Source organism: Pristiophorus japonicus, chromosome 16 (assembly GCF_044704955.1).
Source record: "Pristiophorus japonicus isolate sPriJap1 chromosome 16, sPriJap1.hap1, whole genome shotgun sequence".
In the NCBI taxonomy this organism is placed as follows: domain Eukaryota; kingdom Metazoa; phylum Chordata; class Chondrichthyes; family Pristiophoridae; genus Pristiophorus; species Pristiophorus japonicus.
Window position 1 is genome coordinate 136,941,382 of NC_091992.1, and position 8,580 is coordinate 136,949,961.

Consider the following 8,580-nt stretch of genomic DNA (forward strand, 5'->3'; position numbering starts at 1 on the left):
ATGCCAAAGATTCACGACCCTCTGAGAGAAGAAATTCCTGCTCATTTCCGTTTTAAATGGGCGACCCCTTATTCTGAAACTATGCCCCCTAGTTCTAGATTTCCCCACGAGGGGAAGCATCCTCTCTGCATCTACCCTGTCAAGCCCCCTCAGACTCTTATATGTTTCAATAAGATTACCTCTCCGTCTTCTAAACTCCAATGTGTATAGGCTCAACCTTTCTTCATAAGTCAACCCCTTCAGCTCAGTAATCAACCTCGTGAACCTTCTCTGAACTGCCTCCAATGGAAGTATATTGCTCCTTAAATACGGAGACCAAAACTGTATGCAGTATTCTCGGTGTGGCCTCACCAATACCCTGTACAGTTGTAGCAGGACTTCTCTGCTTTTATACTCTATCCCCCTTGCAATAAAGGCCAACATTCCATTTGCCTTCCTGATTACTTGCTGTACCTGCATACTAACTTTTTGTGTTTCATGCACAAGGATCCCCAGGTCCCTCTGTATTGCAGCATTTTGTAATCTCTCCCCATTTAAATAATAATTTTATTTTTTATTTTTCCTACCAAAGTGGATAACCTCACACTTTCTCACATTATACTCCATCTGCCAAATGTTTGCCCACTCACTGAGCCTGTCTATATCCCTTTGTAGATGCTCTGCATCCTCCTCACAATTTGCTTTCCCACTTGTTTAATGGGACAGTGTTCCCGTGTGGCGGGGGGGGGGGGGGTGTTTAATGGGACAGTGTTACCGTGTGGGGGGGGGGGGTGTTTAATGGGGCAGTGTTACCATGTGGGGGGGGGCAGTTTAATGGGTCAGTGTTACTATGTGGGGGGAGTTTAATGGGTCAGTGTTACTATGTGGGGGGAGTTTAATGGGTCAGTGTTACTTTGTGGGGGGAGTTTAATGGGTCAGTGTTACTATGTGGGGGGAGTTTAATGGGTCAGTGTTACTATGTGGGGGGAGTTTAATGGGTCAGTGTTACTTTGTGGGGGGAGTTTAATGGGTCAGTGTTACTATGTGGGGGGAGTTTAATGGGTCAGTGTTACTATGTGGGGGGAGTTTAATGGGTCAGTGTTACTATGTGGGGGGAGTTTAATGGGTCAGTGTTACTATGTGGGGGGAGTTTAATGGGTCAGTGTTACTATGCGGGGGGAATTTAATGGGTCAGTGTTACTATGTGGGGGGAGTTTAATGGGTCAGTGTTACTATGTGGGGCGAGTTTAATGGGTCAGTGTTACTATGTGGGCGGAGTTTAATGGGTCAGTGTTACTATGTGGGCGGAGTTTAATGGGTCAGTGTTACTATGTGGGCGGAGTTTAATGGGTCAGTGTTACTATGTGGGGGGAGTTTAATGGGTCAGTGTTACTATGTGGGGGGAGTTTAATGGGTCAGTGTTACTATGTGGGGGGAGTTTAATGGGTCAGTGTTACTATGTGGGGGGAGTTTAATGGGTCAGTGTTACTATGTGGGGGGAGTTTAATGGGTCAGTGTTACTATGCGGGGGGAGTTTAATGGGTCAGTGTTACTATGTGGGGGGAGTTTAATGGGTCAGTGTTACTATGTGGGGCGAGTTTAATGGGTCAGTGTTACTATGTGGGCGGAGTTTAATGGGTCAGTGTTACTATGTGGGCGGAGTTTAATGGGTCAGTGTTACTATGTGGGCGGAGTTTAATGGGTCAGTGTTACTATGTGGGGGGAGTTTAATGGGTCAGTGTTACTATGTGGGGGGAGTTTAATGGGTCAGTGTTACTATGTGGGGGGAGTTTAATGGGTCAGTGTTACTATGTCGGGGGAGTTTAATGGGAGGTGAATTCCTGGAACCACCTGCACACAAACTATTCCACTAGAATGCGAAAGCCTACATTTGGAAAACAGTAAGACTTATTTTTGACATAGGTAAGTAGCTTGCCTGCAGAAGTGAACTAGGCTGGGTTTTCGATTTTCAGGTCAGTTCGACCCGAACTGAGACTGTCCAAGCTCATCGAACCTGAAGCTAGATCCCGCATCGATAACGTGCAAACCCAGTGCCAACAGGACAGCACATCTGTCCCTGCTCCAGGTTTCTGTGTGTGTTACGGTTCCACATATTGGTTTGCAGCAGAGAAGGTTTTTGTTAAATGAATTGTTTGACCTGCCCAAGCTGAGGTGAATGTGACATTCTGGCTTGGTTCTGTAACTCTACCACTGTCTAGCATCAGCTCGAGACACCAGGAGCCAACAGGTTGTTAGTGAAAGGTCCAATATCAAAATCCATTCTTCCTCCCAGGGCTGCCTTACCTCACTTTAAAAAAGTACTTTTTGGCACCTTGATTAAATTAACCTTTTCCGTTTTACAATCTTCAGATGCTAGAGACAGTTCCGGTTTTCCAGACTATACATGGTGATTGATTGCTGGCCGCTGGTGCTTTGCTGCTATGGGTGGGCACAAGGAGTGTTGGGATGTGGCACTGTACCTCTGAGGGAAGTTTACAAACACAACCGTGCTATCGGGACTGAGGTGAGAGGCGAGTGGAGATGGGGGAATTGCTGAGTGGAATCCAATCTGTTCCCACAGCGAGAATGAGGCAAAGTCAATGAGCATGTCACACTGACACACTCTACACACAAATCCAGGCACCTGGTTTAACGCTGGCACACTCAGGTCATGCTCACCTTGTGCGCCAGGGAACGGAATGTGACATGGGGGCAGCAAGCAAGAGAAATTAGACTAAAGTTCCATGAAGTTGCACGTTTATGAAGTAGAAATTCTGATCAGAACTGCAGAATTCATTGGAATAGTGCAGATTTGGATTTAGAAGAATATAAGAACCTTCGAATTAGGAGCAGGAGTAGGCCCAACTGCCCCTTGAGCCTGCTCCGCCATTCGATGAGATCATGGCTGGTCTTCGACCTCAACTCCACTTGCCTGCACTATCCCCATATCAACCCTAATCTTGAGATTGAATGACTAGGGTGACATTCTCCTCCACTGATAGGACACACTGGCCTACGATGCTGACTGGCCCTGACCTCAGGAGGAGCAGATCCCGGAGTCTCACTGTAGCATCCCAGTGGTTTGAAATGGACCAATGCACAGTATGCCTGGCAAAGCATCCTGGGAGTTGTGGTTTATGTCTTCCTTTGGCAGCTCCCTGGTTTAGAATGATAGAACTACAATTCCAGCTCTGCTCCGACAAATAATACTCATAGTTCAAGCAGCAGCCTCAACTACCAATTCGCCCCAAAGGATGGGACCTGTAATATGTGTCCAGGTAGGATTCCTAAAGGGGGGAGGGTGGGCAGACCTCAGTAGGATAGTCCTATCACTAGTTCCTATCTGGATTCTTGCTGTTACTGTTGTCCAACAGTCTCCATTTACACAGCTCTGTGAGCTTCCACAAAGAGCATTGATAACTATAAGATAAAAAAGCCCGCTTGCTCTCATAGGAGTACTTTACAACAGTCGCACCTCCTTCTCTTGGCCCATCCTGGCCTAAATGGGCACCACACTTGAGCTAGGATACATTGGCCCTGGAAAGCGTGCATCGCAGAGGTACCAGAATGATACTGGGGCTCCATGTTATGAGGAGAGTTTACATAAACTAGGCTTGTGTTCCCAGGAATATAGAGGGTTAAGGGGTGATTTGAGGTTTTTAGGATTTTAAAAGGAATTGATAGGGTTGATACAGAGAAATGTTTCTGCTGCTGGAGAAGTCTCGGACAAGATCAGAGCCAGGCCATTCAGGAGAGAAGTTAGGAAACAATTCTTCACACAAAGGGTGGTAGAAATGTGGAACTCTCTCCCACAAAGAGCAGTAGATGCTCGCTCAGTTAATCATTTTAAATCTGGGATCAATAGAGTTTTGCCAGACAAGGGTATAAATGGATACGGAGCTAAGGCAGGTGGATGGAGTTAGGATACTGATCAGCCATTGACTGGTGGAACAGGCTCGAGAAGCTGAATGGCCCTGTTCCTATGTTCTCCTGCGCCATTGGAGAGCTCTTGTTTCTCTTTTTCAATAAGACAAAATCTCGAGGGACAATCAATACTTGCTTCAAATGGGATGGGCTGACGTTCTACCTCATTTAGAAAAAGAAAAATACCTAGAGGGGTCAATTTTACCCGAACCCGTCCAGCAGAAAACTGACAGGATCAGATCGACTGCCCATTTTATACCAGCTCCAATTTGATTTTCCATTGACTTCAACAGAGAATAAAGTTGGGGGCCGATCTGATCCCACCAGATGGTTTAAAAATGACCCTCCTAGTTAGAGAAATATAGCACAGGTTTTAACAGACTGAGGGATGTCCAAATAAACTGTCCTCTTGCACATCCCTGACTCGCTTCACCCCAACATTGGCGTCCGTGCCTTCAGCTGCCTGGGCCCTAAGCTCTGGAATTCCCTCCCTGAACCTCTCCACCTCACCAACTCTCCTTCTTCCATTCAGTTGCTCCTTAAAACCTATCTCTTTGACCAAGCTTTTGGTCACCTGTCCTAATATCTCCTTAAGTGGCCTGGTGTCAATTTGTATCTGATAATGCTTCTCTGAAGTGCCTTGGGTCGTTTTTATTACATTAAAGACGCTGTATAAATGCAAGTTGCTATAGTAAATGGAGAGTACCTAACTGAACAGGTCTGTAACTGGCTCCCACGGGGTCCGTCTTACGTAAAATTGAAGTGTAAGGTAAAGGACCTGGCAGGAATGATGGAAAATATTGTTTACTGAATGGAAACAGGTCTCTGTACACCAGCCATGATCATCTCATCACCTGCGTTACCTTAACAACAGAACATTAATTACTCCTGCTACATTATCTTTGTAACACTCACCTTCAGTTCTTAAAGATCAATGGTTACATTTTACCTCACACAAGCAATCCTGCCTGTGTCACCGACCTTCCATGGGGTGGTTGCGGGATAAATTCAAAGGAGCAGATATAGCAAAAGGAAAGTGGTGTTTCGAGAGTGCTATTTAATGTCACTGAATGTGATTGCGGCCTTTCGTTGGTCTGGTACTTGAATGGCTAACTATGTATGTAATATCTTAAAAATCTTATACCTGCCCATACATTTTCAAATGTTCTCATTTTAATTTCCTATCTCCAGATTTATAATGGAAATCGCTATGCAATTTTGTCACAGTGTAATTACAGCCTCCCCCGACAAATTTAGATCGTTTCTATTCGAGATATGGACACAGGAATGTATAATGACGATAAAAAATAAAGGACACAACGTCTGACTTTAACATGGGGATTGAATTATGTGGATCTTGATGACCGAGGGGCAGTGCTGTGCGGTGGGGACAGGTTGGTGGAGGACCTTTGTCTTACGGATGTTTAGCATAAAGCTCATGCTTTCGTACGCCTCTGTGAATACATTGATTATGTCCTGGAGTTCAGCCTCCGTACGTGCGCAGACGCAGGCGTCGTCCGTGTACTGTAGCTCGACGACAGAGCTTGGGGTGGTCTTGGACCTGGCCCCACCGCACAGCACTGCCCCCCAGTCATCAAGATCCACGGCGCGGCCCTGGACAACGTGGACCATTTCCCATACCTAGGGAGCCTCTTATCAACAAGAGCAGACATTGACGACAAGATTCAACATCACCTCCAGTGCGCCAGTGCAGCCTTCGGACGCTTGAGGAAAAGAGTGTTCGAAGACCAGGCCCTCAAATCTGTCACCAAGCTCATGGTCTACAGGGCTCTAGTAATACCCGCCCTCCTGTATGGCTCAGAGACATGGACCATGTACAGTAGACACCTCAAGTCGTTGGAGAAATACCACCAACGATGTCTCCACAAGATCCTGCAAATCCCCTGGGAGGACAAACGCACCAACATTAGCTTCCTCAACCAGGCCAACATCCCCAGCATTGAAGCACTGACCACACTTGATCAGCTCCTCTGGGCAGGGCCACATTGTCCGCATGCCAGACACGACACTCCCAAAGCAGGCGCTCTACTTGGAACTCCTTCACGGCAAACGAGCCAAAGGTGGGCAGAGGAACCGTTTCAAGGACACCCTCAAAGCCTCCCTGATAAAGTGCGACATCCCCACTGACACCTGGGAGTCCGTGGCCAAAGACCACCCTAAGTGGAGGAAGTGCATCCGGGAGGGTGCTGAACACCTCGAGTCTCATCGCCGAGAGCATGCAGAAACCAAGCACAGACAGCGGAAAGAACATACGGCAAATCTGTCCCACCCACCCTTACCCTCAACAACTATCTGTTCCACCTGTGACAGGGACTGTGGCTCTCGTATTGGACTGAACAGCCACCTAAGGACTCATTTTTAGAGTGGAAGCAAGTCTTCCTCGATTCCAAGGGACTGCCTATGGTGATGACGATGAATTATGTCAGCGCTCCCTTGTTCTAACATCCATCCTTCAGCGCCTAACCCCACTCACCTGAAGACTAACTTTGTCTTGCCTTGCTGTAATCTAGACATTTTTTCACGCAGCAAGTTGTTATGATCTGGAACGCGCTGCCTGAAAGGGCGGTGGAAGCAGATTTAATAGTAACTTTCAAAAGGAATTGGATAAATAACTGAAAAGGAGAAATATGCAGGGCTGTGGGGAAAGGGCAGGGGAGTGGGACCAATAGGATAGCTTTTACAAAGAGCAGACACAGGCACGATGGGCTGAATGGTCTCCTTCTGTGTGGTACAATTCGATGATTTCAATATTTTTATGAACTGTAAATTCAAAGATGCAGATTTTCATTCCATCAGCATTGTTTGTCGATCCTTTTGATTGGAATTACTTAAAGGGCAACATCGGCATCTGTAGAAAGATTAACATGCTATGCCGAGTTCTCACTGCTTTATTTCTACTTGCCTGCCTGGCTCGATTTTATAATGTTGATGGTTAAAAAAGTGCATGCTGAGGCCCAGCAGGAGCTGGTTTGCTGCAGTTACCTAACAGTGTGTGGGAGCTGGATTGTACAAGCACTCATGTAATCATTAACCACTGCTGATTGCACCATTACGCAGTTTCCACGGTGCAGGTTACTGCAGTCCCTGCTCTTGCTGTAACTCCTCCAGTCACTTTCCAGAGCATGTTATCAACACTCGCTGCTACAATGGAAATATTTTCTTGAAAAAAAATCACAAAACAACAATCTGTTAAAAGCTCATCAGAATTCTTTGCAACCATTTCACACTTAATATACTCCAGTGAGGAGAAAAGGGTGTAAGAGAAAAGACAGCCATCCGTGGCTAACTAAAGAAATAAAGGATGGTATCCAACTAAAAACAAGGGCATACAAAGTGGCCAAAACTAGTGGGAGGTCAGAAGACTGGGAAGCTTTAAAAAGCCAGCAAAGAACGACTAAAAAAATAATTAAGAAAGAGAAGATAGACTATGAAAGTTGATATGTTCAGAATAACTCCACAAGACTGTATATTATAAGCTCAAACTGTTGTGACCCTGCTCTATTTAATGTAACTCCAGAGTGAGGAAGCAGCATGGTAGACTGCCTTTTATACCTGCTTGCCCAGGGTGCACAGGTGACCCTTGGGTCTCCCACAGGTGCACCCCCTGGTGGCAAGTCTTACACATCGGTAATGTTGACATACATATCATCATTCCCCCCCCCCCCCAAAGTCTTAGAAACATAGAAAATAGGTGCAGGAGTAGGCCATTCGGCCCTTCGAGCCTGCACCGCCATTCAATAGGATCATGGCTGATCATTCCCTCAGTACCCCTTTCCTGCTTTCTCTCCATACCCCTTGATCCCCTTAGCTGTAAGGGCCATATCCAACTCCCTCTTGAATATATCTAATGAACTGGCATCAACAACTCTCTGCGGCAGGGAATTCCACAGGTTAACAACTCTCTGAGTAAAGAAGTTTCTCCTCATCTCAGTCCTAAATGGCCTACCCCTTATCCTAAGACTATGTCCCCTGGTTCTGGACTTCCCCAATATTGGGAACATTCTACCCGCATCTAACCTGTCCAGTCCCGTCAGAATCTTATATGTTTCTATGAGATCCCCTCTCATCCTTCTAAACTCCAGTGTATAAAGGCCCAGTTGATCCAGTCTCTCCTCGTATGTCAGTCCAGCCATCCCAGGAATCAGTCTGGTGAACCTTCGCTGCACTCCCTCAATAGCAAGAACATCCTTCCTCAGATTAGGAGACCAAAACTGAACACAATATTCCAGGTGAGGCCTCACCAAGGCCCTGTACAACTGCAGTAAGACCTCCCTGCTCCTATACTCAAATCCCCTAGCTATGAAGGCCAACATACCATTTGCCTTCTTCACCGCCTGCTGTACCTGTATGCCAATGACTGATGAACCATGACACCCAGGTCTTGTTGCACCTCCCCTTTTCCTAATCTGCCGCCATTCAGATAATATTCTGTGTTCGTGTTTTTGCCCCCAGAGTGGATAACCTCACATTTATCCACATTATACTGCATCTGCCATGCATTTACCCACTCATCTAACCTGTCCAAGTCACCCTGCAGTCTCTTAGCGTCCCCCTCACAGCTCACACCGCCACCCAGTTTAGTGTCATCTGCAAACTTGGAGATATTACACTCAATTCCTTCATCTAAATCATTGATGTATATTGTAAAGAGCTGGG

At 46.3% G+C, this 8,580-nt stretch overlaps 1 long non-coding RNA gene across 1 annotated transcript in view; it reads right to left on the bottom strand.

Moving 5' to 3' along the window:
• The window catches only part of LOC139226873 (uncharacterized), a 284,995-nt gene extending 280,289 nt beyond the window's left edge, over positions 1 to 4,706 (bottom strand). Inside the window, exon 1 of the long non-coding RNA XR_011587338.1 lies at positions 4,610 to 4,706. This is a non-coding gene — a long non-coding RNA (uncharacterized lncRNA). The remainder of the gene's footprint in view (positions 1 to 4,609) is intronic.
• Between the last annotated feature and the right edge of the window lie 3,874 nt (positions 4,707 to 8,580).